Genomic DNA, 10,000 nt, shown 5'->3' with positions numbered 1-10,000 from the left:
CGGAGGCTGATATTTAAATAGCCCACTTTTTGGAGCAGCCCTCGCTTACGGCCACACCACCCTGAGAGCGCCCTAGAGCAAACCAGGAAGTGTGTGACTGCAGTTTGGAAAGAGAGATACTCTTACCTTCTCGATTTATTTGGTTAGTGTGAGTGAAAATAAGTTTTGGTTTGTGTTAGTAAGTTTTTTTGTTTTAAACCACTAACCAGCAGCCGTGTGCTGTCTGGGAAGTGGTTTGTGTTTGTTGTTTTTTCGCAAGTATGAGTGATTCGGACGGACTACACGGCAGCAACAAGGAAATGGCGGCAGAGATAGAGATGGCAAAAGAACAAAGGACTGAATTAGGACAACGAGAAAGGATCATAAGCAGCACAAAGAGGCTATACAGGAAAGAGGCAACAATAACTATTGATGTGAGTGAAACAAGAGATGGCAATGCAGAGAGTATCATTAAAGCAATAACGAAGAAAATCGGTGTGAAGGGAATTTTGGCGGTGCGCCCGAAACAACAGAAACAATATGAGGTAACAATGGAATCTGAGGAATGTTGTGATGAACTGTTAAATGGACTGGATATCAATGGACACATTTGTGAAGTGAGGAAGTTGGAAGACAGGGAGTATGTGGTGTCATTTATGCATATACCCGTCTATCTGAGTGACGACGACATCATAACGAAACTGGAGGGGTGGGGAGTTATCCCTGTCTCAAGTATGAAGAGGAGATGTTATCCAGGTACGGATATTGAAGATGGAACAAGGTTCATCAAAGCTAAATTCCCAAGAGAGGTGGCATCGCTCCCATACAGTACGCGGTTTGAGACAGCAGAAGGAACTCAGCATTTTCGGGTGATACACAATAAGCAGGTTAAAACCTGCCGGTTGTGTATGAGCCCGGAGCATTTCCTGAAGGATTGTCCAGACTTTAAGTGTCGCAAATGTGAGGAGCATGGTCATTTTGCACGGGAATGCAATGCAGTGAAGTGTCCAGACTGTTTTAAAACGCTAAACAAATGTGAATGCTGGATGCAGAACAACGAGGAAGAGGAGGAGCAACAAATGAACGGGCAGATGCATAACAACACTACAGAAACCCAAGAAACAAACGAAGAGGAAGAGCAGTACGAGATAACTGGAAGAGAGGGACATGGGACTAGTAAAGAACAAGAAAAAGAAGAGCAACAGGAAGTAGAAGATCAGGAGGAAAGAATGGAGGAAGAGAAATCAGCGGAAGAAACACTATCAAGGGGAGGAGAACTGATTGTAGTAGAACTGACAGGAGAGGAAGGAATAAAGAACCAAAAGGACAGAGGACTGGGAATAATGCCACGGAGAAAACAACTGAAGGTAATACCTAATTTGGAAATGGCAAAAAGGAAAAGACTTAAGTATTCAGAGAATAAAATTGAGGTGTTGAGTGGGGAAGATGGAGAAGATAATCAAGAATGACTGTTTTTAATTATTTATTTTTGTACAGTATGGTTTTAAATTTTGTATGCTGGAATGCAAGAGGATTAATGAATATGAACAAACTGAAAAATACTCTAGAACTATGCAAGAAAGAAGACATTATTGTATTTCAGGAAACGAACTGGAAAAAGGAGGTAATTGACAATGTCAAAAAGATGTGGAATGGTGAAATGTTTTATAGTAATGGAGATGTAAAGTTAGGAAGTGGAGTGGCGATTTTAATAAGAAATGATATTGACTGCAAAGTGAAAGAAATATATAATGATGGAAAAGGAAAATGTAATGCTGTTGAAATAAGTCACGGGGAAAAAGAGTTTATTTTAATGAATGTTCATGCGCCAACAGAAGAGAAAGAAAAAAGGGAGTTTTTTGAAAACATTAGAGGAATAATAGATAAATGGAAGTCAGTAATAATTGTAGGAGATTTTAACACTGTGTTTAGTAAAAGAGATATAGCGGAGGGAATGGTTTTTAGAACAGACATGGGAAGAAAAGAGCTGGTATCTTTAATGGAAGAAAGAAACATGACTGATGTGTGGAGGGAGAGACATGAAAACAAAAAAGAATTTACTAGAAGGAGCTTGGTTGGTAACTTTTTGAATCAAACGAGAATTGATTTTATTTTAAGTACAAGGGATATAGATTATTTTATTGATGATATTGTTTATAGTGACACTAGTTTTAGTGATCACAAGATGATAAGGTGGAAAATAGATTTTAACAAGGAGGATAAAGGACCAGGGGTGTGGATTTTAAATTCTGGAATTTTAAAAGATGAGAATTACAAATTGGGAATATATGATTTAATGGAACAGGAAAAGAAGGATGGCATGTATGGGGAAGACAAACGAATATGGTGGGAAAATGTAAAATATGAAATAAAGAAGTATTCAATTGAATTTAGTAAAGGTATGAGAAAAGCCAAAAATGCTAAAGAACAGGGAATTAGAGAAAGTTTAAGAAAAGAAACAAAGGAAAAGGTAATGGATATTCAAAAAATAGTAGAGTTAGAAGAGAAGCTTAAGAAAATGGAAGAGGAAAAATGTCAAGGGGCAAGACTAAGGAGCAAAGCTAGATACACAATAGAAGGGGAAAAATGTACTAAATTTTTTTTTGACCTAGAAAGAAGAAGGGGAAGGGCAGATACAATAAAAGAACTAAAAAACAAAGATGAAGAGTCCATAATAGGAACAGAGTTACTCTTAAATGAAGTAAGGATTTTTTATGAAGACTTGTTTAGAGAGGAAGGTATAGAAGAGGAAAACAAAAATTACTTACTGCAACATATCAAAGCGAGAGTAGAAGAAGAAGACAAAAAAGACTGTGACGAGGAAATAAAGGAAGAAGAGATAATACAAGCGATAGAAAGTCTAAAAAGTAACAAAAGTCCGGGAATAGATGGAATAGTGAATGAATTTTATAAGATTTTTAAGAAGGAAATAAGTAAGATCTTAAAAGAAGTGTATGATGAAATATTTAAGAAAAAAGAGCTGGATCAAAGAATGAGTATGGGACTAATGAAGTTGATTTATAAAAGAAAAGGTGATAATAAGAGTTTGAAGAATTATAGGCCGATTACAATGTTGAATGCAGATTTGAAGATTTTAGCTAAAATTTTATCAAGTAGATTGAAGAATGTCTTACCAAAAATAATTGAGACAAACCAGGCCTACGGGGTGACAGGGAGGGATATAGCGGATACAACAAGTGGTATACGAGACATAATGAGTATTTTAAAGGAAAATAATAGGAAAGGATATATAATTAGCCTAGACTTCGAGAAGGCTTTCGATAGAGTGGAGCATGAGTTTTTATTTTCGATTTTAGATCATTTTGGTTTTGGGGAGAATTTTAAAGAGTGGTTAAGGATTTTATATAGAAATATAATGACAAGAGTAAAATGTAACGGCTTTTTAACCAATCCTTTTAATGTCACAAGATCCATTAGACAAGGATGTCCATTATCAGCACAGCTATATACGCTGATAGCAGAACCACTAGGGATTTTAATTCAAAAAGATAAAGAAATAAAAGGGATAAAAATTGAGGAGGGACTAGAAGAAACAAAAGTATTTCAATATGCAGATGACACTACACTAATTGTGGAAGATTATAAAAGTGTTGAAAATGTAATGGAAAGGGTGACAAGGTTTTGTAAAGGTACAGGAGCAAAAGTAAATGCGGAAAAAACTGTTTATATGAGATTTGGAGAAGTGTCTGATTTAAAAGAGGTTCTGGGTTTTAAAGAAGTACAAGAAATGAAGATTTTAGGAGTAACGCTAGGTAAAGATGAGAAGAGTGCAACAGACAGAATGTGGGAAGAGGTTATAGGTGCAATGAAAAACAGATTGAATTTTTGGCAAAAAAGAATTTTGAATTTGAAAGGGAAGGTTTTAATAGCGAACGTTTTAATGTTAACCAAAATGTGGTACATTTTATCAGTGGTTTCAATGCCAAAATGGGTGGAAAAAAGAGTAAAAGAATATATTATGGATTTTATATGGGAGAAAAAACCCCCAAGAATAGCATACCACACACTCATTGGAAGGCCAGAAGAGGGAGGGTTGGGACTTGTTGATATAGAATTAAAAAAGAAAAGTATGAGAGTGAAGGTGGTTAAAAAATATTTGGACATGGATAAAAAGGGAGATTGGAAAATTACAATGAAACATTTTTTAGCAAAATGTGGGAATGTATTTTTAAATGATAACATTTTATGGATGAAACTCAAAAATTGGATGATGGAGGGGATACCAAATTTTTATAAAGAGGTTTTAGTTGCTTGGGGGTTTTTTCTCAAGGAGATTGATTTTAAGCCATTTGGGAGAAAAACGGTCCTCAATCAACCTATTTTCTTGAACAGTAATATTGTTTTTAATGGACAAGTTTTATTTTTTAAGAAATGGTGGGAAGTAGGGATAAGGCAAGTCAAAGATGTGTTGTATGAATTTAAAGATGGATTTTTGCCGTTACAAGTGATCATAGATGCTATGGAAGAAGAAAAAGAAGAATATAGTGTGGCTAGTCTGGAAAAACAATATGATGAAGTTAAAAGTGCAGTACCAAAAGAGTGGTTGGAAGAAATTAAAAAAAGAGAAGAAACAGAAAGCAAAGTTGATGTGTATATGAAAATGGAAGACAAAATGGTGGATTTGAGATCGTGTAATGTAAGGATGTTTTATCAATGTCTTAAAAAATATATTTTTAAGAAACCCAATGCAAATCAAATGTGGTTGAGACATTTTAATGGAATTGAAGAGAATGATATTTGGAAGAATATAAGAAGTGGGATTGGAAGTACAGATTTGGAGTGTCTAGACTATTTTATCAGACATAATGTGATTTTTTCGGAAATGAGGCTTTGTATAATGGGGAAGGAAAGTGATGCCATTTGTAAAATATGTAAAAAACAGGATGAAGGTATTCTACATTTGTTTTTATTTTGTGAAAAATTGGAAACATTTTTTCAAATGTTAAAGAAAATGATTAAGAGTTTAAGGGATGGGAAAGAAGAGAGTGACTGGAATCAAACTTTAATTTTGGGAGTGAAGGAAAAATGCAAGAATAAAAAAGTGATAGAGTTGTTATTGGTTTTGGCGAAAAGTGCTATATGGAAAAGGAGGAATTTAGGAAAGAGTAAAGGGTGTGTATTAGATCTGTGGAGATTATTTAAATGTAAGGTTGAGGAGTACATTTTAACACTGTGGAATTATTTTAAAATGGAAAAAAAAGAGATGCTGTTTTACAAAATATTTTCAAAACAAGTGGAGGAAGTGTTAAAAGGAAATGGGATTGAAATGCCAGAAAATTGATGTTTTGATTTTGATGTATTTTGTGGATGATGAATTGTATATGCTCAAATGTAATTTAATTGTAATTTTTATTTCATTCATGTAATGAATTTTAAACTTGTATAATAATAATAAAAAAAAAAAAAAAAAAAAAAAAAAAAGAGCGCCCGATCTCGTCTGATCTCGGAAGCTAAGCAGCGTCGGGCCTGGTTAGTGCTTGGATGGGAGACCGCCTGGGCATACCAGGTGCTGTAAGCTTTTGCCTTTTCTTCACTATTTATATAATATGCTGGCTTTTAGAAAGACGTGTTTTACCGCTCTATTTATTACAATCATTTACATGTATTATAGAGTTTTAAGTGTTTTACATGTTTTTTTTTAGGCCATTTTATTACTCTTAACATTTTAAGTGTATGTGTCTTTAATAAATGGATGGTTGGCCTGTCATGTGACTAGACACATGACAGGAAGCAGGAAGTACAACTGTATAAGAGAGCAGCATGACAAACAAAGGACAGTCGGATGGAGCGTTGGTGCGGGACGTGTGGAAGGTTTTTGGGATCTGTTTATGCTCTGCACTAACACTGTTTTGTTTTGTTTGTTTTGGTTTGGTTGTTTTTTCACCCTTTCTTTAACTAGGAGAGAGACTAGTATTACAGGTAGGATAGTGGTGGGAAGAAGGGAAATAGAAGCTGATGGCTTCTGGGAGTGGTGGGATTGAGGGAGGGGGGTGGCAGAAGGTGGTAGGGGACAAGGGTGGATCTAAGAGGGGAGCATCAAGTGAAAGACCTGGTATGACAGGGGATGAAGGAAGTAAAATCAGGAAAACTGGGGGAAGTGAAGAATTTGTTGTGTTGTTTAAAGTTAAGAATAGTGATCAGGGGGATGCAGGATTTAGAGCTTTGAATCCATTAAAGATAACTAGTGCTTTGGAAGGTCAGATAGGTAAGGATTTTCAGGCTAAGATATTGTATAATGGAATGTTAAGAGTGTGCTGCAAAAACAGGAAACAGTATGAGGATGCTAGAAGCGTCGGGAAGTTGGTGGTCAAGGTGGAGGCTTTGATTCCTAGAGGAAGTCATCAGGGAGTCAAGGGAGTGGTGTATGGAATGTTTGGAGGATTATCTGAGAAAGATATTCTAGAAAACATCAAAGGGGCTCAGGTAATTGAAGTGGTACGGTTTAAGCAAAGGGAAGGAGCTGGAGATCCACCAGTCCTCTTATCATTTAAAGATGCTACTCTGCCACAGAAAGTATATCTAGGTAGTATGGCATATAATGTGAGGGAGTATGTTAAGCCACCTTTGCGATGCTATAATTGTCAGAGGTTTGGACACGTTGCTGGGTCTTGTCGGGGGAAAAGAAGGTGTGCAAAATGTGGGGGGGATCATTCAATACAAAACTGTGAGGCAGAGGCTCCAAAGTGCCCTAATTGTGATGGGAATCATGCAGCAGGGTTTTATGGATGTGAACGTTTTGTTCAAGCTAAGCGTGTGCAATTTGTGAAGGAACAGAGCAAGGTGTCGTATGCAGAGGCAGTTCAGAGAGTGGTAAGAGAGCATGGAAATGGAAGTTCTAGAGACGAAATAGTGATTGGAAGCCAGGGTATTGAGTCAAATCTAGCATCCGCGCTTTCTCCTGACTTGTTGGTCTTTACTAAGGAGTCATTTCTGTCTTTCATTTCAGATGTGTTGGTGGGAGCTAAGAAAGCAGTCAATCGGTCAGATGTTATCAGGATAGTGGTGGATGCAGCGGAAAGATATTTTAATATAAAGCAGGTGCCAGCCAAGTTACATCAATTCATGACGGAGAGTCAGCATAAGGAAAGATCACAGTTATTGAGGGCTAGCAGTATGGAGGATGTAAATGGGGAGGAGGATCTGTATCCTCGGTAACATCTTAATGTGGTATATACTTCAGTGGAATGCCCGGAGTTTGACAGGAAATGGACAGGAATTAAAACGTTTTGTTGATGATTTTAAAGAAGTTCCAGAACTGATTTGTATTCAAGAGACATGGTTAAAACCACAGTTAGATTTTGTAATTCCAGGATATGAATGTATTAGATTGGATAGGTCTGATAGATCAGGTGGGGGGTGTGCAACTTTTGTCAAAAATGGGCTGCAGTATAGGAAAGTTGCCATTAAGTCTAAACTGGAGTGCTTGGTTGTGGAGATATGGACTAGCCACAATCCTATCTCTGTTATAAATTACTATAATCCCTGTCAGACTCTAGTAATGTCAGATTTTGATGAGATTATGGAAAAGGTAAGGTTTCCTGTTGTTTGGGTGGGAGACTTTAATGCACATAATCCACTATGGGGTAGTGATCATAGGGATAAAAATGGGGTTATAATAGAGGAAATTTTAGATAAATATGAATTGGTTGTGTTAAATGATGGAAGGCCAACTAGGTATCAAATTGTGAGAAATACTTGTAGCCACATAGATTTATCAATTGCTTCATCAAACTTAGCTAGAGTAGGTGAATGGGATGTTTTAGATTCCTATACAATGGGTAGTGATCATTACCCAATTTTATGTAGATTTGGTAGGGAATTGAGAAATGAAGTAGAAGAAATAGTCCCTAGATACAATTTTACTCAGGCTAGATGGGATAAATTTCATGAGAAAGCTTTAAGCTTAGTAAGAGGGGTTGAAAATAAGAAATCTGTAGATATCTGGAATACCTCCATTTGTCAAATGTTACACGAGGCTGCTTGTTATTCTATTAAGATAAAGCAAAACCCTAAGTCGCGAGTGTTGGTTCCTTGGTGGAGTACAGAGTGTGATAGAGCTGTAAAGAATAGGAATGTAGCATATAGACGATTAAGGAAATTCCCAATAATGATTAATGTAATGGAGTATAAGCGTTTGAGAGCAGTAGCTAGAAGAGTTATAAAAGATGCAAAGAGAAATAGTTGGAGGAAGTTTTGTAATACTTTAGGTCCCGAAACTCCAGTAAGGAAATTGTGGTCAGCTGTACATAGAATGTCAGGAATATATAAAAGAAGAGCAATACCAGTATTATTAAAGGGTGATGTGGAAGCAGTCTCCAATAAGGAAAAAGCAGATATGTGTGTTGATAGTTTTCAAGCAGTGCATAGATCAGGGAATTTGGGGGTTGAGAGGTGTAGGAGAGATGAGTTGATGGCAGATAATCAGTGGAAGTTGGGGAGGAGTTTAGATAATGATAATCCTGTTAATTTGTTTTTTACTATAAAAGAATTGAAGGATGCAATTATGTCTGGAGCAAATACCACCCCAGGGAGAGATAGGGTTTCATATGAGTTAGTTAAACATCTGGATGATATTGTACTTGATGAAATTTTAGCTCTGTTTAATAAAGTGTGGGAGGAGGGTAATTTGCCCAAGGAATGGAAACATGCGGTTGTGATCCCAGTATTAAAGCCAGGTAAAGAGGCATCTGACCCTAGTTCATACCGTCCAATAGCGCTTACGGCAGTGCTTTGTAAGATTATGGAGAGAATGGTAACTAATAGATTAGTATATTTTTTAGAAACTAAAGGACTCTTTGTTGATATTCAAAATGGTTTTAGGAATGGAAGGTCCACAATGGAATCAGTTGCAGTTTTGGATCAGGATATAAAAGAGGCATTTAGCAATAAGGAAATAGTAGTTAGTGTTTTCCTGGATATTGAGAAAGCATACGATTCTCTGTGGAAGGAGGGATTAATGGTTAAAATTTTTGATTTAGGAATTAGAGGAAGAATGTTTAACTGGATAAAGAATTTTTTAATTAAAAGAACAATTCAAGTAAAAGTTGGTAGTGTTAGTTCAAAGATTGTAGGAATAGAGAATGGAACTCCACAGGGAAGTGTTATTAGTCCGGTGCTGTTTAATATAATGATCAATGATATCTTTGGTAAAATAGAGAGAGGGTTTGGGCTTTCTTTATTTGCAGACGATGGGGCCATTTGGAAAAGAGGGCGTAATGTAGGATTTGTTTTAAATCAAATACAAAGAATGTTAGGGTTGGTAGAGAAATGGGGGAATACGTGGGGATTTAAAATATCAGCATCTAAAACAAAGTATATGTTATTTGGTTTTAAAAGAAAACTTCCTAATATAGGGCTGTTTTTATATGGTTCTCCATTGGAGAAGGTGAAGGTTTTTAAATTTTTGGGGGTCTGGTTCGAAGAACGTATGACTTGGACTGTGCATGTAGGTAAGACTGTGGAGAGGTGTGAAAAAGTTCTGAATGTTATGAGAAGTCTGGCTGGATGTGAATGGGGGGCCAATAGGGAAACTTTATTATTAATATATCAGGCAATGATTAGGTCTATAATTGATTATGGGTCCTTTGTATATGGGTCTGCCTCTAAAACTGTGTTGAATAAGTTAGATGCGGTGCAAACAAGAGCTTTGAGGCTGTGTTGTGGGGCCTTCAGAACTTCCCCAGTTCCAGCGTTGCTTATTGAAATGGGAGAAATGCCCTTATGGCTAAGACGTATTAAGTTAGGATTACAATATTGGATAAAACTGAGTGGTTGTAATGATGCATTTCCAGCAAGGTGTCTGTTGAAAGAGGTTGATGGAAATAGGAAATATAATAATTTTTTTGTAAATGTAAATCAATGGGTTAGGAAGATGGGAGTGGAAAAAGCAGATCTTGCAAAGCATACAAGATGGTTACCTATGCCATACTGGGTAATGCCTGAGTTGAAAATTGAGTTTGCTTTTCTCCAGGAAAAAGATAAGACGGAAATGATACCAAAA

The sequence above is a fragment of the Garra rufa genome, chromosome 2 (genome assembly GCF_049309525.1).
Source record: "Garra rufa chromosome 2, GarRuf1.0, whole genome shotgun sequence".
NCBI lineage: Eukaryota > Metazoa > Chordata > Actinopteri > Cypriniformes > Cyprinidae > Garra > Garra rufa.
This window is presented reverse-complemented; position numbering follows the sequence as displayed.